General features: G+C 38.1%; 2 long non-coding RNA genes across 2 annotated transcripts; one reads left to right on the forward strand and one right to left on the reverse strand.

Moving 5' to 3' along the window:
* Positions 1–255: 255 nt before the first annotated feature.
* LOC131015665 (uncharacterized) lies at positions 256–4597 on the reverse strand. Its single transcript, XR_009098644.1, has 3 exons — positions 3495–4597; positions 1130–1192; positions 256–498 (listed from the first exon to the last, which is right to left on the reverse strand). It is a non-coding gene; the product is annotated as an uncharacterized LOC131015665 (long non-coding RNA).
* A 17166-nt stretch (positions 4598–21763) lies between these two features.
* Positions 21764–23401, forward strand: LOC131015666 (uncharacterized). The gene is made up of 2 exons (XR_009098645.1): positions 21764–22538; positions 23003–23401. It is a non-coding gene; the product is annotated as an uncharacterized LOC131015666 (long non-coding RNA).
* Positions 23402–25603: the final 2202 nt, after the last annotated feature.

A 25603-nucleotide genomic window follows, 5' to 3' on the forward strand; every position in this document is an offset into this window, starting at 1 on the left:
GGTTTCGCAGGCTGCTTGCGCCGGTTGGGTTCTGTCACGACCGGCCTTAATTAGGGATAATTAAGCCGGGAAATCATGACTGGGGAAGGGAAATTACGAAGCGGGTTTAGAAAGGGGCGCATAAAAGAATACTCAAAGAACTTGAATACGCGTGAAATATTCCTTAAAAAGGAAAAAGGCATAGTTCGCATAAAAAGGGTACTCAAAGAACTTGTATACGCGTTATATTCCTAAAAAGGAAAAAGGCATAGTTCGCATAAAAAGGGTACTCAAAGAACTTGTATACGCGTTATATTCCTTAAAAGGAAAAAGGCATCGTTGGGGGCTTGGCTAAAACATTATCAGAGTTTGCAACGGAAGGCGTAACTGAAATAATCAGTGTTTACAGCGGAATGCATAACTGAGATACATGTATGAAGACATGTATCCTTTCTGAGCCTACTTTAAGTTCGACAAAAACTCCACTCAGCAACACTTCATCGCCCATCACAACTCAACCTGCACAAACATAAACATACGAAGGGCTGAGTACAAGAGTACTCAGTGGGCAGTGCCAAGCATATAACATAATATCAACAACAAAACACAACTTCGCATAAGAGGCATAAGTTTCTTTCAAATCCTTTGCTCATTAAACATTTCCATATTCATAAACAGCATGAGCGCATTCTTCATCATTAACAATCATCAACACGCATCGTGTCGTGGAGAAGGCCTTCCCCAACGAACACGGGCATCGCACCGTGAGGGGGAGCCTCCCTCAGCGGTCACGGCATCGTACTATTGAGGGAGGCCTCCCCCAATAGACGCTGTAACACTGACATATTGGCATACTGGCATCGCGCCGCGAGAGAGGCCTCTCTCAGCGGACACGGGCATCGCGCCGTGAGGAAGGCCCTCCTCAGCGGACACGGCATCGTACTGTTGAGGGAGGCCTCCCCCAACAGACGCAAGCATCAATCACAGGCATAAACTTATCAGTGTAAAGCATTCAAGCGTAAATAAGCGTAATCAAGCGTAAATCATTTAGCGTAAAGCATAATAAAGCATATCATACTTGAAGATCCAATTTGCATTATAAAGCATAACACATGCATAGCATTTTATTTACGCGTAAGAAATTGCCCACCTGATAGCAAAGTTTTGCTAAGGTACTGTGACTTCTTGAATAGTTCTTACTCTCGCGCTTGACCTTAATCATGAGAATGTAAAATAAGACATTGCCTCGAGGAAAATTCTCAATTAATGAGAAAGCGTAATTAACTATGCATGAATCTGGTATGCATGAACTAATCTTTTGAGCGATAATTGGGAATTCTACTATTAATCCTCATTAATAGATTTAGCTAATTCTCGTCTAGCGCGGTCGAATAAAACTGTGATTCTTCCTTCCTCATCGGAATATTCTAGTCGTGAAATAAACCTCGCATTTGTACTTGATTGAAAAAGGACTAACTCGGCTTTAAACGAGGTGCGACCTTGTAGAAATTATCGGGCTTTTCGATAGAAACATCATTACTAGCGTAACCTCAAATAATTAATAGGCTCAAAAGAGAGTAGTTAATTAATTAAATAAACCAGTGGCTTTAAAGAAATAAATGATAATAGCTCGTTTTAAAGTCCGAAGTCCAAAAACATTAATTAATAAACTGGGCGGCTCATTACTGAATACGAATCGGCTCACCCACTGATAAATAATTGGGCTCCATCAAAAATTGATACTGCTAGGCTTAGCTCAAATGAGTAACTTCAGCTCAAGCTTTAAAAGAATTAAAGCCCAACTTAAAAAGTCTTCGACCCAAAACAATTAAAATAGGGGTCCAAATAATAATTAATGTGGACTGAAAAGAATTAATCTTAGCCCAAAAAGGCAATTTAATCGGCCAAAATGATGAATTAAACTGGCCCAACGAAATATAAATGGGACTAGAATAATAGCCCATCATAAAATATGCATCAGCCCAACTCCTTAATTAAATCGAGCCCAATAGAAGTAATGAGAAGGGCCAATTAAATAAAAGACTGGCCCAACAAAGGAAATAATACCAAGCCCAAACTTTTCTTAAATAATTCGGCCCACACAAATTAAAAGTGGACAAGCCCAAACTCATTTAAAATATGGAAGCCCAAACTCAATTAAAATAAATCAAGCCCAAGTAATTAAATGAATGGCCCAAAATTTTAGCCCAACTCATTTCCTTATCTCCTCCATTCGGTCCCTCTCTTTCTTCAAAACAGACGCACGCCTCTCTCTTTTCTCTCTCAAGGAGCCGCTTGCTCCCTTCCTCAAAATCGGCGCTCGATCGGCCTTTCTTCTCCGACCACTCAGCTGCCGTCTGCTTTGGTTGGCTTCTACCGGCGACGAGTCTTACCCCGACGTCGTCTAAGTCCCGGCGCTGTCCTCTCTCTCGATCTCGTCTCTCTTTTTCTCCAAAACAGCAGCGCCGCCTTCTTCCTTGGCTGTTCAGCGGCCGTCGGCTCCGGTCTGCTTCGGATGCCGATGCGTCAAACCCCGGCGACGTCCTCTATCTCTCTCTTCGCAGAACTCAGTCGAGCCCTATCTTTGGAATCAGCGCCGCGGTCACATCCTCGTCTGAATCCGGCGACTCAAACGGCGCCGGTCGTCGTCTGGGAGTGGCTGCTGCTTCGCCTGGAGTCGCCGCCGGCTGGAGTTGCTGCTGTTCGTCCGGTGGTCAGTGCCGACTGCTGCTGTTTCGCCGGAGTCGCGGCCTGCTGGACTTCGTCTGCCGCTGCTCTGTGAACCGGCGGGAGTCGCCGTTGGCGTCGCGCTGCCTTTGCCCTAAAATTGGTAAGGCTGTTGCTCGACGCTCCGCCTCCTCTATTGGGAACTACCGCCTCCCTGTAACGTCGTTGGAAGCTGCTCCGTACTCGATCCCCTGCTCTTCTTCCTCAGAAATCAGCCGTCGCCGCCACTGAAGAATCGGCGAGGTCTCCATGCTCCCCTCATTGTTTTCGTCCGGCAGGTAGCAAGCCAGAGGCTGCCACCGCCACCGCCAAGGGGCAGTCGCCCTCCTCCTCGTTTATTGAAACAGGTACAATCCCTTTCCCCCAAAAGCTAAGTTCGATCCCCAATTTTTGTGTAAAAGGAATTCTTGTGGTATCTAATACTCTATGAATCCCATAAGTGTTATTGCTATTTTCTTTTCTGAAACAGTGAGATGTAATACTCTTGATCTCTCTATATATATACATATCGGTTATGCTAGAGATTAAAACTAGGCACTGTGATTTGCTAATGTATCAAGAATTTTCCTTGCTTGCCTCGTGTGATAAGAAAATATAACATAAACTGATTTCGATTGCTAAGTCCCTGTGTGCATATATATATACTCGTTTCCTGTTTAAGCTTCTAGTTGCTAAGGTGAATGATGTTAACAAGATTCATGTTGATATCCATGTTCTATGCTTGGGTATTATGACAGTGTATGTGGCTTGAATAAATTGAGAAAATAAACTGAGATAGTAGTATATACCTGTAATTGTTTGTTGTTGATGGCTGTTGTTGTTGATTTGTATGAGATGAACTGAAATAAGGTTGCTACTTTAACAAATACAGGTGAGTAAAGAATGAATGGAGGTAGGTTGCTGTGATGTTGAGTTAAAAGAACTGAAATGAATGAACTAGAAAGATCAAACTTGTTTCTTTCAATAACTGTAAGTTATAATTGGTTGGAACGAGATGATGAATCAAGGCTACTCTTACCTTAAAGTTTGGCAGAGAATTGAATGAATGTTTTAACTTGCTTTTCGGATACGGCGTGTCGAATGAACTGGAACTGAAATTTTGTGTTGTTGTTTCAGTAATTGCAGGTGATCATTCGAAGAAGGTGAGACATTAAAGCAAGGTTTACCTTGAGAACTTGGCTGAACGAAGTGGAGGCTTCTATGCTCTTTGGAGAAAACTCTTGGTGGCTGTAAAGAGAGGGAGCAAAGGGTGGTGGGAGTTGATATTTTCCTTCTTTCCACTAGTCTTTGCAACACTCTTTTCTTTAAACTTTCTATCTTTGTTGGTGCCAAACGATTGAGTGGAGTTGGTGGTGCACTTGAGTGTGGTGGGGGAAAAGGAGTAGTGGTGGGGAGGTAGGTATAATGGGATTTGGTGGAGTGGATGCGTGTATAGTGTAGGAAACATTAGGGAGTGGAAAAAAAGATAATGATTTGTAAAGTATTGAAGTTACAAGTATTTGTAAAACTAATATTGGGTTCTACTAAATAACGACGCTTCGTTATAGCTCTCTACGAATTAAATATCTAATTTAACTCGTTCTTATGATTCGGAATTAGATCACGACTTCCAAGTAAATAATAGAAATAATATTTCTATCGCATATAAATTAATAACTTGACTTTGCTAAGTCAGTTATTAAACTGGATAATAAATTATTGAATGGCTCAATAATTCTCGTCACGTTGTTCTCATACGTTATAAAAGTATAAAGCTAAATAATAACTCCGTCTCTGATAAAAAAAATCAGGACCATAAGCTGGATTCATTTATAAAAATTGCATTTACTAATTTTAATCATAATTAAAAGAGCGGGCTACTACATACTACCCCTCTTAACAAAAATTTCGTCCCGAAATTTGCATATCTCTGCTAAAACAATTTGGGTATTTCTTTTTCATCTTGTCTTCAAATTCCCACGTAGCTTCTCTTGTTTGCGGTGTCTCCATAAGATTTTCACTGATGTGACTGAGACTGATTTCGTAAGTGTCCACGTATTGCTGGCAAGGGGGTGTGGGTGTTCCCAATTGCTGAACCTCGTTGTCTATTGGGGCATTGCGTGGAGTAGTGACCCTTTTGACCACAATTGTAACAACCGTTAGTCCCAGCTCGTCAAACACTCCTATGCATCTTACCGCAATTTGGGCAAGGTGAAATTCCTTTCTGACCTTGGTTACCTCCAGTTGGCTCGAGGTTAGTCTGTGCCTCGTACCTTGGTTGATTAAACTGTTCGGCCCGTTCCTTTTCTTGCCACACTTTCTTACTAGTCTGGTTGATATTGTCTTCGTTGTTGTCCCACTTGCGCTTCCCTTTGAGGGTATGCGAGGCTGCTGGTGGATCGTTTGGCGTTGAGATCAACAGTGGGGCTGACTTGTCCGACGGCATTGCAGCTTCAATGTCAAGTGCCCTGTTCAGAGACTCCGTGTATGAGAGTCCTCCGTGGCTTGCTAGAGCCATCTTAATTTCGTACCGCAGTCCGGCACAAAATTTCTCTGCCATCTTCTTCTCTGTGTCTACTTGTTGTGGAGCAAACCTCGACAGGTTGCAGAATTCCTTGTCGTATTCAACCACAGATTTCTTTCCTTGCTTCAACTCGTAGAACTCAGCTTCTTTCTTCTTCCTATAGCTTTTCGGAATATATTTATCATATAATCCTGTCTTACAATCTTCCCAAGTATAACTTGCCCATTGTTCAGGTGTCAGAATTTTTTGACGTGCTTCCCACCAGAAGTCAGCTGATCCTGTTAGCTGGAATGAGACGCAAGATAGGCGCTCCTCATCAGTACAACGTAGAAAGTTGAAAATGTGTTCCATTGTACGCACCCAAATCTCAGCTTCAGCCGGTTCACTCGTTCCGTCAAACGTAGGTGGGTTTTGCCTTAAAAAGAGTTCTTCGACTCTCCTAGTTGGGGGCGGAGGGGATGGGTTATGTCCTCGAGCATCTTGTGGTTCTTCTGGTACAACGTTATGGTTTCTGCGATTGTTATTGTTTCTCGCAGGGCGTCCTCTTTTAGGTGGCATTCTGATAGCAGGGATGTGCCAATTAGTACACTCTAGCATAATCTAATACAAGCCTCAAAAGAATTCTTGTAAAGGTCAACTTATTCTAACTTGTAAACAAGTCATAACTCCAATGTCAACATTGATGTAGTAAGCTTTAAGGGTCCTTAGCATCTCATTTCCATGAGTCATAACAATTCTTAAGCATATAATATCTCATCATCTAAACTGGATACTTAGGCATAAGTCATGGAGATTTATAACGGCTATAAAATCATGAGCTTAAAAATTATTCTATACGCATCACTTATCTTGCTGCCTTCACTATAGCCACCAAAAGATACAATCTAATTTCTTCTATGTTTGCTTCTATGTTCTGTAGTAGTGGTGATCTCATAACTTAATAGCTCTATGTTCATATGGATTCATTCCATAGGCATACTTAATCGCGCTTGCGTAAATCATTTCATTCAATAACAACATAACAAAGCTATTGACAGTTACTCACTTTGTTATTACGATAGTTCTCACTTTTTGTAAACATTAACTCAAAACTTGGAATAGCTTACCATTCTGCTTCATTGAGTGTGATGCGATGAAGTGCTGAGCTTTGTCGATTGAACTCTAGACACTTTAGTGATCCATTCTAAGTTTGGCTTAAATAAACTCTTAGGCTCAGAGCAAACGAACTGCTCTGATACCACTCTGTCACGACCGGCCTTAATTAGGGATAATTAAGCCGGGAAATCATGACTGGGGAAGGGAAATTACGAAGCGGGTTTAGAAAGGGGCGCATAAAAGAATACTCAAAGAACTTGAATACGCGTGAAATATTCCTTAAAAAGGAAAAAGGCATAGTTCGCATAAAAAGGGTACTCAAAGAACTTGTATACGCGTTATATTCCTAAAAAGGAAAAAGGCATAGTTCGCATAAAAAGGGTACTCAAAGAACTTGTATACGCGTTATATTCCTTAAAAGGAAAAAGGCATCGTTGGGGGCTTGGCTAAAACATTATCAGAGTTTGCAACGGAAGGCGTAACTGAAATTATCAGTGTTTACAGCGGAATGCATAACTGAGATACATGTATGAAGACATGTATCCTTTCTGAGCCTACTTTAAGTTTGACAAAAACTCCACTCAGCAACACTTCATCGCCCATCACAACTCAACCTGCACAAACATAAACATACGAAGGGCTGAGTACAAGAGTACTCAGTGGGCAGTGCCAAGCATATAACATAATATCAACAACAAAACACAACTTCGCATAAGAGGCATAAGTTTCTTTCAAATCCTTTGCTCATTAAACATTTCCATATTCATAAACAGCATGAGCGCATTCTTCATCATTAACAATCATCAACACGCATCGTGTCGTGGAGAAGGCCTTCCCCAACGAACACGGGCATCGCACCGTGAGGGGGAGCCTCCCTCAGCGGTCACGGCATCGTACTATTGAGGGAGGCCTCCCCCAATAGACGCTGTAACACTGACATATTGGCATACTGGCATCGCGCCGCGAGAGAGGCCTCTCTCAGCGGACACGGGCATCGCGCCGTGAGGAAGGCCCTCCTCAGCGGACACGGCATCGTACTGTTGAGGGAGGCCTCCCCCAACAGACGCAAGCATCAATCACAGGCATAAACTTATCAGCGTAAAGCATTCAAGCGTAAATAAGCGTAATCAAGCGTAAATCATTTAGCGTAAAGCATAATAAAGCATATCATACTTGAAGATCCAATTTGCATTATAAAGCATAACACATGCATAGCATTTTATTTACGCGTAAGAAATTGCCCACCTGATAGCAAAGTTTTGCTAAGGTACTGTGACTTCTTGAATAGTTCTTACTCTCGCGCTTGACCTTAATCATGAGAATGTAAAATAAGACATTGCCTCGAGGAAAATTCTCAATTAATGAGAAAGCGTAATTAACTATGCATGAATCTGGTATGCATGAACTAATCTTTTGAGCGATAATTGGGAATTCTACTATTAATCCTCATTAATAGATTTAGCTAATTCTCGTCTAGCGCGGTCGAATAAAACTGTGATTCTTCCTTCCTCATCGGAATATTCTAGTCGTGAAATAAACCTCGCATTTGTACTTGATTGAAAAAGGACTAACTCGGCTTTAAACGAGGTGCGACCTTGTAGAAATTATCGGGCTTTTCGATAGAAACATCATTACTAGCGTAACCTCAAATAATTAATAGGCTCAAAAGAGAGTAGTTAATTAATTAAATAAACCAGTGGCTTTAAAGAAATAAATGATAATAGCTCGTTTTAAAGTCCGAAGTCCAAAAACATTAATTAATAAACTGGGCGGCTCATTACTGAATACGAATCGGCTCACCCACTGATAAATAATTGGGCTCCATCAAAAATTGATACTGCTAGGCTTAGCTCAAATGAGTAACTTCAGCTCAAGCTTTAAAAGAATTAAAGCCCAACTTAAAAAGTCTTCGACCCAAAACAATTAAAATAGGGGTCCAAATAATAATTAATGTGGACTGAAAAGAATTAATCTTAGCCCAAAAAGGCAATTTAATCGGCCAAAATGATGAATTAAACTGGCCCAACGAAATATAAATGGGACTAGAATAATAGCCCATCATAAAATATGCATCAGCCCAACTCCTTAATTAAATCGAGCCCAATAGAAGTAATGAGAAGGGCCAATTAAATAAAAGACTGGCCCAACAAAGGAAATAATACCAAGCCCAAACTTTTCTTAAATAATTCGGCCCACACAAATTAAAAGTGGACAAGCCCAAACTCATTTAAAATATGGAAGCCCAAACTCAATTAAAATAAATCAAGCCCAAGTAATTAAATGAATGGCCCAAAATTTTAGCCCAACTCATTTCCTTATCTCCTCCATTCGGTCCCTCTCTTTCTTCAAAACAGACGCACGCCTCTCTCTTTTCTCTCTCAAGGAGCCGCTTGCTCCCTTCCTCAAAATCGGCGCTCGATCGACCCTTCTTCTCCGACCACTCAGCTACCGTCTGCTTTGGTTGGCTTCTACCGGCGACGAGTCTTACCCCGACGTCGTCTAAGTCCCGGCGCTGTCCTCTCTCTCGATCTCGTCTCTCTTTTTCTCCAAAACAGCAGCGCCGCCTTCTTCCTTGGCTGTTCAGCGGCCGTCGGCTCCGGTCTGCTTCGGATGCCGATGCGTCAAACCCCGGCGACGTCCTCTATCTCTCTCTTCGCAGAACTCAGTCGAGCCCTATCTCTGGAATCAGCGCCGCGGTCACATCCTCGTCTGAATCCGGCGACTCAAACGGCGCCGGTCGTCGTCTGGGAGTGGCTGCTGCTTCGCCTGGAGTCGCCGCCGGCTGGAGTTGCTGCTGTTCGTCCGGTGGTCAGTGCCGACTGCTGCTGTTTCGCCGGAGTCGCGGCCTGCTGGACTTCGTCTGCCGCTGCTCTGTGAACCGGCGGGAGTCGCCGTTGGCGTCGCGCTGCCTTTGCCCTAAAATTGGTAAGGCTGTTGCTCGACGCTCCGCCTCCTCTATTGGGAACTACCGCCTCCCTGTAACGTCGTTGGAAGCTGCTCCGTACTCGAGCCCCTGCTCTTCTTCCTCAGAAATCAGCCGTCGCCGCCACTGAAGAATCGGCGAGGTCTCCGTGCTCCCCTCATTGTTTTCGTCCGGCAGGTAGCAAGCCATAGGCTGCCACCGCCACCGCCAAGGGGCAGTCGCCCTCCTCCTCGTTTATTGAAACAGGTACAATCCCTTTCCCCCAAAAGCTAAGTTCGATCCCCAATTTTTGTGTAAAAGGAATTCTTGTGGTATCTAATACTCTATGAATCCCATAAGTGTTATTGCTATTTTCTTTTCTGAAACAGTGAGATGTAATACTCTTGATCTCTCTATATATATACATATCGGTTATGCTAGAGATTAAAACTAGGCACTGTGATTTGCTAATGTATCAAGAATTTTCCTTGCTTGCCTCGTGTGATAAGAAAATATAGCATAAACTGATTTCGATTGCTAAGTCCCTGTGTGCATATATATATACTCGTTTCCTGTTTAAGCTTCTAGTTGCTAAGGTGAATGATGTTAACAAGATTCATGTTGATATCCATGTTCTATGCTTGGGTATTATGACAGTGTATGTGGCTTGAATAAATTGAGAAAATAAACTGAGATAGTAGTATATACCTGTAATTGTTTGTTGTTGATGGCTGTTGTTGTTGATTTGTATGAGATGAACTGAAATAAGGTTGCTACTTTAACAAATACAGGTGAGTAAAGAATGAATGGAGGTAGGTTGCTGTGATGTTGAGTTAAAAGAACTGAAATGAATGAACTAGAAAGATCAAACTTGTTTCTTTCAATAACTGTAAGTTATAATTGGTTGGAACGAGATGATGAATCAAGGCTACTCTTACCTTAAAGTTTGGCAGAGAATTGAATGAATGTTTTAACTTGCTTTTCGGATACGGCGTGTCGAATGAACTGGAACTGAAATTTTGTGTTGTTGTTTCAGTAATTGCAGGTGATCATTCGAAGAAGGTGAGACATTAAAGCAAGGTTTACCTTGAGAACTTGGCTGAACGAAGTGGAGGCTTCTATGCTCTTTGGAGAAAACTCTTGGTGGCTGTAAAGAGAGGGAGCAAAGGGTGGTGGGAGTTGATATTTTCCTTCTTTCCACTAGTCTTTGCAACACTCTTTTCTTTAAACTTTCTATCTTTGTTGGTGCCAAACGATTGAGTGGAGTTGGTGGTGCACTTGAGTGTGGTGGGGGAAAAGGAGTAGTGGTGGGGAGGTAGGTATAATGGGATTTGGTGGAGTGGATGCGTGTATAGTGTAGGAAACATTAGGGAGTGGAAAAAAAGATAATGATTTGTAAAGTATTGAAGTTACAAGTATTTGTAAAACTAATATTGGGTTCTACTAAATAACGACGCTTCGTTATAGCTCTCTACGAATTAAATATCTAATTTAACTCGTTCTTATGATTCGGAATTAGATCACGACTTCCAAGTAAATAATAGAAATAATATTTCTATCGCATATAAATTAATAACTTGACTTTGCTAAGTCAGTTATTAAACTGGATAATAAATTATTGAATGGCTCAATAATTCTCGTCACGTTTTTCTCATACGTTATAAAAGTATAAAGCTAAATAATAACTCCGTCTCTGATAAAAAAAAATCAGGACCATAAGCTGGATTCATTTATAAAAATTGCATTTACTAATTTTAATCATAATTAAAAGAGCGGGCTACTACAGGTTCCGATGTGACGCAACTGCCTTTGTCTAATGATGTTAATATTTCACGGTCTAAACGTTTATCTAAAGGTTCTTGTGGACAGAGGCGCTCAAAAGGTATGTGTTTATGTCTGTTGATTACCTTATTAATTTATTAACAGTTGCACCTTTGTTTATGAAGAATATTAGTGGTTTTTCTCTCCAAAAAAAAAAGAATATTAGTGGTTAGTGTGGATTGGATGATGTAAAATTTTGGCATATTGCTTGTCTGTAAATTAATGTGACTTTTGCTCAATATGGATAGTCTGATTTTTTAAGGAGAATGCTAAACATATTCTCAATCAAAGGCTTTCACTCTTTTTTATGTTTCTTGTTTATTTAATTTGTTTATTATAATTTTGATATGCACATTGCTCACTTTTGTTTTTTTTTTCTTTATTGCACAATTAGGCCGCACATCAACTTCAATGCAAAAAGATATTGAGATGTTCAGAAGATTAATTGAAATACCCAATGAGGCTTATGAACTACCACATAAAGACCCTTGTCAGCATTGTAAAGCTATTCGATTCCCTAATGAACCTCCTGGCTTCTGTTGCGCGTCAGGTAAAATAAAGATGCAGTTGCCCAAAATGCCAGATGAGTTATGGAACCTCTATGTAAATGATATGACAACTTTGGGGGTCGAGTTCCGTCGGCGTTGCAGGACATATAATAATTCTTTGGCATTCACATCTATTAAGATGACTTATGATGAAGCTTTGGCTAAAACTAACAAAGGGGTTTACACCTTCAAAGTGCAGGGTATTGTTCGGTATTATATCCATGAACTAACACCTAAGGATGGTGTTCCAAGGCATCTGCAGTTATATTTCTATGGCACTGAGAGAGAGTTGGATAATCGTGTATCTCAATCTGAAGGATTAGACCGTGTTATAGTTTCATTGTTGGTGAACATCTTGACTAATAATCCATACCATAATTTCTTCACCAGTTTGCAAAACAAAGATGACCTAGATAGTTATGCTATAGTGTTGCGTGCCAATCCTAAACTTGACCAACGTGTTTATAATTTTCCAGTAGTTGACCATGTTGCAGCAGTTTGGAATGAGGGTGTGGGAACATCTATGGAACAACCTCGTGATATTAGGGTCAACCTAAGATCAGGTGGTGTTCGCTATGTGCACTATTACTATGGATGCTATGATCCGCTTCAGTATTGTTGTCTAATCTTTCTGTATGGCAAGCCGGGTTGGTATGCTGGAATACCCAAAACTATAGACAACATTGATTTGAATTTGGACCCAACTGAACAAGATACTGAAGATCATGAAAATAATACTGTTGATCCGCATATGCACGAAGAAGCTGACACCCTACTTGTTGCTGAGCAAAATAGTACGTTTTAATTGTTTTGCTATATGTTCATTTGTTAGGTCTTCTGCAATGTGGTTTACGTTTCTCCACTACTATATTTTTCATATTACTTTTGGCATTCTATGATGTGTTGCATTGATTTCATTATTAACTTAGTATTATGTCTTTGTGCTTATATTAATATACTAGAAATTTTTGTTGCTTATATGCGAGTTATTTAGGTTGACTTCTTTTTGTAGAGCAATAGTATTTTTTTTGTTGTTCATAAAAAAGGGTTGGTGCTTGAATCAATTAGTAGGAATATTTATTGATAATTTTTTGTTTTATATTGTTTGTTCTACTTTTGATAAGGACTTATCCATTACTCCATGCAGATTTGTTGAGGAATTTCAAAGCTCTTTCATGTGTTGCTATGAGAGAATATTATTGCTATCTGTTCCAAATACGCACCGACGATATAACAAATATCCTTAGAACTGGTCGAGTAATTCAACAGTTTCAGATTGATACTTATGTTAAGATCGAGACACAAAGACTAGATTTTTTCGCCATAATCAGTCTAAGTTTGAAATGAGGGTTGAATCGTATCAAGGGATAGTTGAGAGTATAACATCTAATGGTGTTATTAGCGCAAAATCTATTGGTAAGCGTGTTCTTCTTCCTAAGACCTTTACAGGTGGCCCGCGTGATCTACGTTGTCGTTACATGAATGCGTTGGCACTTGTCGCAAAATTTGGACGCCCGGATATTTTTCTCACAATGACTTGTAATCCAAAGTGGGTGGAAATTCAAAGTGAATTATTTCCTGTTGAGAAAAGTCATAATAGAGCTGATTTGTATGCAAGAGTTTTTAGGGCCAAAAATGAGGAACTAAAAAAGGAAATTGTAAAAGACTCCTTGTTCGGGGTAGTTGCTGCTTATTTTTATGTGATTGAATTTCAAAAAAGAGGCCTTCCACATGTTCATTGGTTGATAATATTGCAACCACGATATAAGGTAACTTCAACTGAGGCCTATGATCGATTTGTATCAGCTGAGATTCCAGATCTTGACCTGACTCCGCATCTACATTCTTGTGTTATCAATCATATGATGCATGGGCCATGTGGTGAACTCAACCCAAAGAATGCATGCATGATAGGGGAAAAATGCAAAAGTTATTATCCAAAAGAGTTTAAGTCAAACACTGAACATCGGTTGGACTCATACCCCGACTACAAGCGTAGAGATGATGGAAAAAAGGTTTTGGTGCGTGGCAAGTGGTTGGATAACAGATGGGTGGTCCCTTATAATGCTTATTTGTTGGCAAAGTTTGATTGCCATATTAACGTCCAGGTTTGTACAGATGTTAGATCAGTGAAGTATCTTTACAAATATGTTTGTAAGGGTAATGATCAAATAGCATACAATATTGTTAATGTTGAATCTACTGAGCCAATAGATGAGATTTCTGATTTTCAAAAGTCACGGTGGCTTTGTGCTCCGGAAGCTATGTGGCGAATTTATGGATTTGATATTTTTGATATGTATCCATCAGTTTTGCAATTACACGTTCATTTGTCGAGGTATCAGCAGGTTTTCTTCGCGGCCAACCAATCTCTTCCGAAAATTGTAGATTCTGATCGTGCTAACAGGACACAACTTACAGAGTTTTTTGAGATGAATAAATTTGTTGAAGTTGCAGCACTAAATTTATTGTATCGGGAATTTGTTGAACATTTTGTATGGAGCTTACAAACTAGGAGGTGGACACCGCGCTCTAGGTTAGGGACAATCGGTAGACTTATCTCGGTCAATATTACAGAAGTGGAGCGTTTTTATTTAAGGTTGTTGCTGAATCATGTTAGGGCTCCAACATCTTTTGAAGATTTGAGAACATCAAATGGCGTATTGTTTTTGTCCTTTCGCGAGGCAGCTCTTGATAGAGGCTTGTTGGATTCTGACAACGATGTTAGGCATGCGATTCAGGAAGCTGCAACTTATCAAATGCCGTCTGCTCTGCGAAAATTATTTGCGATTATACTTGTTTTTAATTCCCCTTCTGATCCCAAAAATCTATGGATTGAATTTAGAGAAGCTTTATCTGCTGATATAATACGGGATTATCTGTTAGACCATGCAGAGGGTTATCGGTTATCTTTAAGGTCCATTGATTCTTTGTTGCAAATGATGGGTTATGGGATAGATGAGTACTCTGTGGTTCATTATATAGTTGGGTTGACTCGTGAAGAGATAAATAGTCGTGAGTTTGCAGCAGAAATTAATATGCCGATTGCAGAATCTGATTTAGCTTCGGTGGGTCGTTTTAATGAAAGACAACGCTTTGCTTATCTTGAGATAATGTCCAGTCTTGCTACACCAATTGGGTCAGGCTTTTTCATTGATGGTCCTGGTGGCACTGGAAAGACATTTTTATATAAGGCAATCTTGGCCACTGTTCGTTCAACTGGTGACATTGCTCTTGCAGTTGCTTCATCTGGTGTTGCGGCTTCTTTGTTACCAAATGGTCGAACAACTCATTCTAGATTTAAAATTCCGTTAAATTTAGATGAATCTATGTCATGCTCGATAAGCAAGAATACTGCGACGACAAAGTTAATAATTACAGCCAAGCTAATATTGTGGGATGAGGCATCGATGGCAAATCGAAAGGCAGTTGAAGCATTAAATTTATTGTTGCAAGATTTGATGGAAAACCAGTTATTGTTTGGTGGCAAAACAGTTGTTCTTGGTGGAGATTTTCGGCAAACTATACCAATTGTTCGAAGGGGTTCTCGTGAAGAGATAGTGGATGCTTGTTTGGTATATTCATCCATATGGCTTCTTATTCGAAAAATTCATTTGACACAGAATATGCGGGCAATGGAGGATCCTATTTTTACAGATTTGTTATTGAGGGTTGGTGAAGGCATAGAGCCAAATGTTCGTGCTGATTATATTAATCTTCCTGAAGATATGTGCCTTTCTTACCATGGTTCAGATTCGCCTCTTGACACACTGGTGAATGAAATATTTCCGTCGTTTGATGCATATTCTAGCGGTTCTTCGAGCCTTATAAATACCGCTATTTTAACTCCTAAAAATGAATGTATGAGAGAAATTAATGAATCATTGATTGGAAAATTCCCAGGCAATATGGTTGAATATGTTAGCACGGATTATGCAAACGATCCAAGCCAGCAACAATACTATCAAGATTATATGAATGCAATTAGTGTTGGTTCATTGCCACCACATGTTCTTAAATTAAAGGTTAACTGTCCAGTTATGTTACTTCGCAACTTAAATCCATTGGAGGGGTTGTGTAATGGAACACGTTTAATTGTGCGTGATCTTGGTAGGCACGTGATCGGAGCCGTCATTGCTGTAGGGACTCATTCTGGTGAATATGTTTTAATCCCAAGGATTCCATTGGAGTTGGATGATACACACATATGTCCAATTACTTTTAAGAGGCTACATTTTCCGCTAAGATTGTGTTTTGCAATCAGCATCAACAAATCTCAAGGACAAACATTGGATCGTGTCGGTGTTTATTGCCTCATCCTGTTTTTTCACATGGATAGCTATATGTTGCTTTATCAAGGGTCAGAACATCAAGTTCAATAAAATTCTTAATTCGACCGCCAGTTGCTGATATGGATTCAACATGTGAAACAAGAAATGTTGTGTACACTGAAATTTTGCATGCGGCGACATGATGATAAATCTGGGTACTTTGTAGAAGGCAGGTATTTATAGGGGTGTACTCTTTTTTGGGGTAGTCTTAGTTTGAAATAGAGATTAGGATATAATTAGTTAAACATTTAGGATCATATAATATTGAATTCCAATTAGTTAAGATTATGATCTAACTGCTATTGCTTGTTTTGTAATTCAAATGCTTTTGTTACTTACTGCCATGATCCAATTAGGTTGTCAAGAAATGGAAGAGCGTTTGATTCCAATGAATGAGATTCTCCCAGGAACGAAGGAATGGAAATGCAAGGTGAGAGTGATCAAGAAGCAAGAACCTAAGCAAGCTAACAATAATCCTAATGAATTTCAGAAATTAATCTTGGGTGATGGCTTGGTAAGTTTATGAGTATCCCTTACATTTAAGCTGTTGTTGTGAGTTTTTCTTACCTTTAAAAGGTTACATATATTAATTTTTTTGTTCTTTTTAGGGCCACACTCTTGATGCCGTGATATTCCATGATAATATAGATAGGTTCAAACATGTGCTTCAAGAGGGTAATGTTTACATGGTGAAAGGAGCCTATGTTTCTGATCCAAAGCAATACAGGAATCCAATTGTGACATGTAATTACCAATGGACGTTCAGAAAAGATACTTCGGTGAATGAAGAACCAAATGATTCGATACCTGCTGGTGGACTAAGTTTTAGAACAACTCCAAGTTGCGAGTTCCACAAATTCCTCTCAACAAAGACATTGATCAGTTAAGCTAAGCAACTTAATTATTGAAGAATTGAAAATGATATTTTTATATTTATTTTAGCAATATTTTGTGTAAGTTTAGGAAAAGAATTATTGTACTTATTATATTTTAGAATGGGATTATTTTACTGTGACTTAAATGTTAATTAATCATTTTCTTCTCTTACTTAGATACTGCTTGTGTCATTATTGGTACCCATGAACCTCGGGTTGTCACAGTCAAAGGACAGGGTAAAGTCATTCGTGAGTATGCTGCCATTGATACAGAGTATGTTAGATACACGATGAGTTTATGTTTTTTTTATTTCTTTACATATGTTTAGTTTATTTTATAATAACATAATTCATGGAAATGTAGGCTGGAAACGTTTGTGGTGACATTTTGGGAAACTTCTGTATCCGATGAGATCTATGCTAAATTGGAACCTATTTCGAATAGGACACCGTTGCTGTTGTTGAATTTTTCAGTCGTGCCATATTACGGTATGCATGATTTTACATGGTGTGATAAATTATACATACATAAATTGTTAGGCACAATCGATGATGGTTTCTCTTTAATGTTCAGGATTGAGTCTGACCACCAATGCTCAGTCAATTATCTTGGATAGCTTTGAGAATGAAATGCTAATTGAACTAGAGAGATGGTATCGTATAATCTGTATGACAATTAAGAACCTTATCGTGTAAATATTTTTGTTCCTAATTTCTTATAATTATCATAAATAGGAAGCAAGAGAATGAAGAGGCCATCAACATGTTAGTACAAACTGGTGGTTTTTTTGAAAAGAAAGTGTTGCGCTCACCTAAGCAACCCCTGCAGATTACTAAAGTGGAACAAATGTTGCAGAATCAAGAGGTGACTTACTTTATATTGTACTTGCACAAGTAACGTGATTTTAACATTTTTTTAATTTCTTTTCCAGAATACATACTTTAATGTAAAAGTTAAAGCAAGATTGGAAAATGAATACCAAGACTACTTTTACATTGGTTGTCCAATATGTTCCACAAAGACAGTTGCCTCATATGGTACAGAGTTCATGTGTTACTCAACTCCATGCAAGAATATGAGAATAGCCAATCGGAGGTGCTAATCGATCAATACCTCTTTTCTTAGTTTGTATTGATTTGTACAAGTGTGTATATTAGAACACTTGATTTTACTATAGCTTCAGATTTAGTCTCATGGTCTTTGATGCGTCTGGACAAGTGGAAGTCACTTTTTTGGGGAAAGAAGCTCATAAACTTCTTGGCCTAGATCCTTCTGAGTTTTATGAAAAACAAAATCAAGTGAGTATTCTAACTAAACAATGGTCGATTATTATCACGTTTACAAAAATAAATAATACCCTTTTAAAAATTATAGGGACCCATAACGCAGATAGATTTTCTTAGGCAACGCCTATGCAATATTGTCTTACTCTTAAAGATAAAAAGTCGAATATTTAAAGATGTTTTTACTTTCACTGCGGATGCTATTAAGATTTTACAAGATGATGGTGCAATACCATCTGAGAAAATTAGCATTGAACCTGAAGTTCATCTGGAGCAAGGTTCGTATAATTTTTTCTTCTACTCCATGTATTATTAAATTAAGATGATAATAATTTAAGTATTTTATTTCTTCAGGGCTGCTAAAAAGTGCGACGAGACAATTGGTTTTGCATGATTCATTAGGTGAATAATTTTGTGATGGCAACCGATTAATATTTACTGTAATTTAATATGAACATTTTAGTTAAATTAAGTTAAATTATTTTTGTTTTTTGTAATGATGATTACTGCAATTATTATAGATAATGATAAAGTCATTCGAGCAAAGATTGCTGCCAAAGCTAAAGGCAAGGGGAAAGTGTCCCAAGAAAGCCATATTGAACATATCAAAGGTGAAAATGATTATGATATGCTACTCTTGCTTGAAAGGATAATAATTATAATTTTGCAACAACAGATACAATTGGAAGCTCATTTAAAGATAGTCTTTCTTCTGATGATGATAAACCAATATCAGGTATAACATCCACTATTATAAATAGATACTTGATATTGCAAATTCATTTAAGAGTAGTGCTATTTGGACAAAATTTGTCCGGACAAAAATAAGGTTAATTTTTTTAAAAAATCAATTTATTTATAAATTTTGATTCAAGTTTGAAAGGATTTAATTAGTTTTATTGTTTTTTCTATATTGTAATTTTTTCATAATTTTTTAACATTTTTTTTATTTTTTGTTATTTTATTTGTAGTTTGTGTACTTTAAAAATAATAATAATTAAAAAGGTTATTAAAAAATTACAAAAAAATTACAATATAAAGAAAACAATAAAACTAACTAAATCCTATTTTATTTTGAATCAAAACTTTTAAATAAATTTATTTTATAAAGTATTTAACTATATTTTGTCCGGACAAATTTTGTCCAAATAGCATTATTGTTCATTTAATATAACTATATTTCTTCTCCATCACAGAAATCTTCAGGGGTAAAAAGAAAATTTGCTCTATTGTTTTGTCTGAAGATTCAAGCAATGATAGTCTGAATTGTGTAGTGGAATCGGTTGAAAGAGGTATATCACCAAAATTTAGAAATTTATTTTCAAAGAATCTAGCTAGGTTACACATGTGCATTTGATTTTTTACATATATAATAACAAAAGTATATGTGATGAAAAAATGCACACACCCAATAAGAAATTTTCTAAATTTAATTTTCATATTTTATTCATCTAAGAAATCGGGTTCAATTCATATACTATATCAGGTAACATTGGGAAAATCAAAAGAAGATTTGTTAGCAAAAGGAAAAAAGTTGTGCACTTAGATCTTTCTGAAGATTCAGGTATTCAATTATTATTACAAGATTTAGTGCATTTTGCTAAAGATTTTGATGATATGTTTTCCATCAGAAAATGATAATCATGGCTTAGTGAAAATGAGGATTCTTTTGATCACTTTGAACAAATGTTGGTGAAACTTTTTATTTTCTTTTCCATGAGTAGTGAGTTTTTGACTTTTTTATTGCAATGGAGAAATTGTATAACCAATATAAGAATAATGATTGATCTAACAATATTTATATTGGTTTTGTAATGTTAGATGATGTTGATACACCTGAGAATTTTGATGATGCACATTTGGATATGCCTCTATCAGGTTATAGTTAGACATGATAGATAGTATTTTAAATCTTCTAGAATTTATTAATCGAGCAAATGTTGAAATATTATTGTGCCATTGTTAGAAATTTCAAAAATAAAAAGAAAGCTAAAAACATTAGCATGAGGTCATAAAGTCACGTGAACATGAAGATCAAAGATCCTCAAGCATGCATATCTAAACATTCTAATTTTAAATTGATATCGCCTATGTTAATCTATCATGTTTTGAACTACCACTTGGTACCATTGTGTGTAATTACTATGAAATCTGAACCACTACACATGTGTACCAGCTACTTGCTTAGCTCCAACAATTTATAAAACATATACAAATATAATTAAGCAACTTTATTTGTAGATGAATTAGTGGGGAGAGCAACTGATTGCAAACTTGTTGAAGATTCTCATATGGAGTCATGTCTACCTTTGGCAGGTAATTATTCAACCAATTAGATAAATTTTCGTTTCCAATATTCTTCGTTGTTAACAATATTAACTCAATCATTTAGGCACACTATACCATGAGGAGAAACAGGACCTTGTGGCAAAAACATCAAAGAAGACTAAAATAACTCAAGCTAAGGACAAACAAGTAGCTAAGGGTACAAAACTAAAAAACTAGAGAACAACTAACTATTGTCATTATATAAACACTTAATCTTTAATGTGTGTTCTCGTATGATTGATGAGAGTTTCTGTGCAACATTATCAGCAAAGAAGGCGAACAAAATGAAGTCTAATATCTTAAAAGACAAGATACAAAGCATATCTGATTCATCCCACCAACTTAGCGAAGTGGTTATTGAGCATAATAAAGGTTAGAATTCTACATGAGACAACAGTGTGAATAGTTCTAAATCAAATCATCAATGATATAGGATATTATATATGCAAATACATTATGTTTTTCATTAACTGATTTTGTTAATATTATCATCAACTTTTAGGCAAAAGAGTTCCACAAACACCAACACTCAAGTCAAGGAGTGGCAGAACAATCAAGCGAAGAATATTGGACTGATGAAGTGAAAGATTTTATGAGACTTTGAAGCAACTTTTGTATGTACTTTGTACAATTCTCTAGCTATGACTTTTGGCTCTATTACACAGTGTTGGTGACATTCTACTAGCATTTTGAGGTTACCTTTTGTATGTACATTGTATATGCCTCGATGCAGTTTTTGGTTTAATGTGCTATGTATATATAACGCATAATGTCTGAAAGGATACTTAAATAGTTTATATATAAATTGTATTATGTAGATTGTTGCTCCTAGCTGTACAAATTAAATACTCCTAAATGTATTACAATCGTGACCTATAAGTCAAGTATAATATGTCTACACTTAAAAATGATTCGACCAGCGCCGTTATTGGTCCCATAATTCACGGAGCAATTATGGAAACACGCGACGCGGTGCAAAATTTCTAGTATATATATATATATATATATATATATATATATATATATAAATATTTATTTTTATTGATATAAGATTCGTATGAGATACCACATTATTAACCTCAGATATAGATCGGTTATAGTTATTGAATCTCATTTATGAGGAATCTAGTTATTTCCTCTTAAAAAGTAAACGTAAATTTCTACGTTTAATAATATGTTGGAGTTGTGTAATCCATATAAACTGCTACTAAGTTCCTCGCCGTCACTAGAATGTTTTTGTCATCGCATAAATATTTATCCTTAGCTTCTTGGACCATTACGTCAACAAAGCATGAATCTCCAATAACGGAAAACCAATGACAACAACTATTTTTCAATGAGCTATCGTCATTTTCACAAAAGGCGTTAAAAATTGTGTCAATATAAAGTTGTGACAAGTCCTTGTAGCATACACTTGTTTCGTTTACTGATGCAATTGGTGAGGTTAACTTTTCTACTTCACTTCTTTGGCCCAATTCCAGAAAAATCGGCCTAACAAAGATTAAATAGAATAAGCTTTAGCCCATCTCAAATGGCCCATCCCCTTTTTAGCTCACGGCTGAGAGCAGCCCTTCAGCCTTAACACCTTCCTCCGATCCCCAAACTCCGTCCGCTCTCTTTTCTACCGAAATCCGCCGCCGCGGTCCCAAAATTCTGGCGAGGTGCGCCTCATCTGTCATCTCTTCTCTCTCAGTCGCACACAATCGAGGGGTTGGTTGAGCCCTAGTTCTCTCGGCTCGGGCGAAATCGCCGTCGTCGCCGGGTCTCGCTCGCCGCGCCGTTGCGCCGTCTCATCTCTTTTGACGAAGACGAAGCCACCACTGTTTTGGATCGATGCCGCTGCGTCCTTCTCGACAGGGAATCACCACGCCGTCGTTGCTATTCCAGAAATCTGCGACGGTCGCCGCTGAGGAGTCGTCCGCCTTTCGCCGCTTGACGCCGTCGACCCTAGGCTCCACGAGGCGCTACTGCTCTGTCTCCGCCGCGACCTTCTAATTCTGGCGGCATCGCCACCTATTGCATGCGTTTCCCCACTCAGTTCTCTAGGCTCGGATGAGCGGCGAAGCTTTCGCCGCCGTCATCCTCTTCGGCTTGACGGAGCAAGGCAGTCGCCCCTCCTATTCAAACTCCGTTTAAAAGTAACAGGTACCACAATCTAGTCCCCTTTCCTCTTTCTCGATAAGCTAGGTTCGATCTTACCACTACTATGTAATAGGAATTTCTGATTTTATAAAGTACATTCACATAAGGCATAGCTATGTGACTTCGCATTCTATTCGCGTATTAGGAAATTCTCACAGTATGATACTCACACACATAGAACATGGAAGCCTATCAAATACTAGGATATTTCTGTAACATCTTGCAGTTCATTCCGTATTACCAGTGTGTGACTTTGCTAAGTCATTTATGCACATATGCTCAACTATATGTACTTTGAATTCTAAAACTGAAGTATGCTTGATGGTGAAAATCATGGCGTGAATTCGAATAAACTGAGCTTAGTATATATCTTGTGAGGTTTGGTGTTTGGGTGACTGCTGTGAGATTGAGTTCAGTGAGGAAGGAGCTGAAATAGAATTTTGATCTTGTTTATTTAACAAATGCAGGGAATTACTGAAAAGGAGTGGAGGAAGTTCAAGTAAAGACTTACCTCTTTAAAGCTCAAATTGGAGTTGAAGGAATCCCTCTCCCTTTCTCAGTCGAGTGTTAGAACAAAATCAAGAAAATGAGGATTTTTGTTGGCTGATGTTTTAAGGATGGAGTGGGTGGCTATGCTCAAGTATCTGCACCTCCAAAGGGGTTAGAGGGGATGGCCTAGGTATAGGGTGTGGCTGATTGACCTTGTGTTGTATCTTTAGCAACTAAAAGATAGGATTTCGGGCATGGCAAATTCAGATTTGAAAAGAAATGAGCTGTTGTTGTACCTTGCGTGTCTTATGCAATATGTGGACTTGTAATCTATATATTATATGAAAATGCAGTTTTAATACTTTTTTGACACCAAATTTTTCTCTCCTTTTTTTCTTCCTACTTTTAAGTATTTTCTAAAAATCATTACATTTGATTTAAGAAAAATATTTAGTATGCAATATTAAATGAAAGATAATGACGAGATCTTTAATTTGATATAAAAATCATAAAAGATAAATTTGATATGAATAAATTATGATGGTTTAAAGGTTGAAATTAATTAAAAACTGCTTTTTTCCATTTTCTATCATTTCTCTCTCCTCATATCCATGTTTTTTTTGCTTCTTCTTCTTTTCTATTTTGATTTTATTTCACTTTCAATATTTCTATTTGTGTTTATTTTTATGCTCTTTTATGTATGTGATTTATTTAAATATTACTTTTTAATGCATTTGAGGTGTAAGAAATAATATTGATTCATTTTAAAACTGTTTAATATTATAAAAATTTATAGATGAATAATTAGTTATATATATTTAAAATAAAATTTCAAATATGAATTAGATTATTAAATTTCTATTTATGTTTGAGTAGGAAATTTCTTATTTATTTGTATTAATATACTTGTTATTATGTTTTTTCAATTAAATGCAATATTAGATTGGCATTTATATATATTAAAAACAAATTTTTAAATATGATTTAAATTTATTTATTATTTTATCATGTGCCGCCTTAATCTATAGTTATAATGTATAATGTTAATTACTGTAATACCCCGTTTCCTCGAGCTAAGTTTAGAATAATTTTGAACTTAGATTTAAGATGATTCACGCCGGATTGAGAAAAAGAATTTATTTTAATTCCAACAAAAATGATTTACAAAAGCTTTTGTAAATTTTAGTTATTTGAATTTATATGCATTGCATATATTTATTTAATTTAGCATTCAAGCATTTTCACGAGCTTTTAATTAGCGAACCCTGAAGAATTATTACAGTTCGATAACCCAACACAGATGTTTTAATTGTCACCTCGCGTCACTTCGTTGCTTTTAGCAACTCTTACCATCAAAGCCACTCCATATAATCCTCAAGGGTCTAGTCCTACACTTTATAGCCTTTTGAGTGAAGCTTGTCTGCAAAGCCATATCCTATGCTCCAATCAATTTATTTATACCTTATTTCAAAAAATCTTTCACAATCTCTCCCTTGCAAGTAGCAGAATTCAGGAGCAAAAGATAATTTCATAGGTGAGCTTTAAACGTGAGTTTCTTCCATTCTTGCTTGGTTCATCTTGCAAATTGATGGAAACAATATCTGCAAATTCTATTCTTTCCTATAGCTCCATTTAAGGAGTATCAGCAGCAGTGATCCCAGCAGCTATACCTTTCAAATTCAGCAACCTCAAACCGAAAACCCCTAAAGGTTTCATTTTTGAACTCTGCTTATTCCATTTCACAAACATGGACAATGCATGAAATCTTACAGCTACCCAACAGATATTCACACGCATTCATACATTCACAGTGATTATTTAATCAACTTCTATACGAGTATATATGAAGCATGCCAGTTTTGATGTATTTTGAAGAATGAAGTCTTGAGCTCTGGTTTTTGTTTTCCCTGCCTTCGATCTTGCTGTGTTGAGTCGAGTCAGGGGGGATAAGGGTTGACGGTGGTGCGACTGGTTGTTCCATCGGCGGCGACCCCGTCGTCTGTCGCCGGTGTATGCAGAGAGAGGGGAGGGTTGAGAGAACCGAGGGAGGCGGCGGCGGCTCATCGATGCTGTCTGTCTGGTGGTGGTGGTGGTGGTTCGCCACTGTCACAGAGAGAGAGAGAGTTGGGTCGGGACGGTGGTTGAGTTACAGAGGGAGGCCAGGGCGCGGCGGCCCTGCCGCTGTCGTCCGGCCACGGACGGAGGGAGAGCAGAGTAGAGAGGGAGGGAACGGCGATCTCGCTGTTTCCAAGGAAGGAGACGACTCGGACGGAGTGAGGCGTGGGTTTCAATTTTGAGAGAGAGTCGAGGGAGAATCGGCGGCAGCCTATCTGCTGCTTGTTTACCTCGTTTTTGGGTGGTCTTTGCTAGTGTTTCTGCTGTGCTTTCGAGCGTGTTTGCATGACTTTTTGCCTTATTTTTCACATGCTCGATGATCTTTTTGGGTTTACTATCGTCGTGTGCAGGATTCGAGAGTTGTCAAGTATTTTCAGCTCGATTGGAGCAAATCTCGAAGATAACCTCACGGCCGCCGCCGTGCCACGGCGGCCGCCGTCGAGACGGCGGCCACGGCCCTACGG

This window comes from Salvia miltiorrhiza, chromosome 3 (genome assembly GCF_028751815.1).
Source record: "Salvia miltiorrhiza cultivar Shanhuang (shh) chromosome 3, IMPLAD_Smil_shh, whole genome shotgun sequence".
NCBI lineage: Eukaryota > Viridiplantae > Streptophyta > Magnoliopsida > Lamiales > Lamiaceae > Salvia > Salvia miltiorrhiza.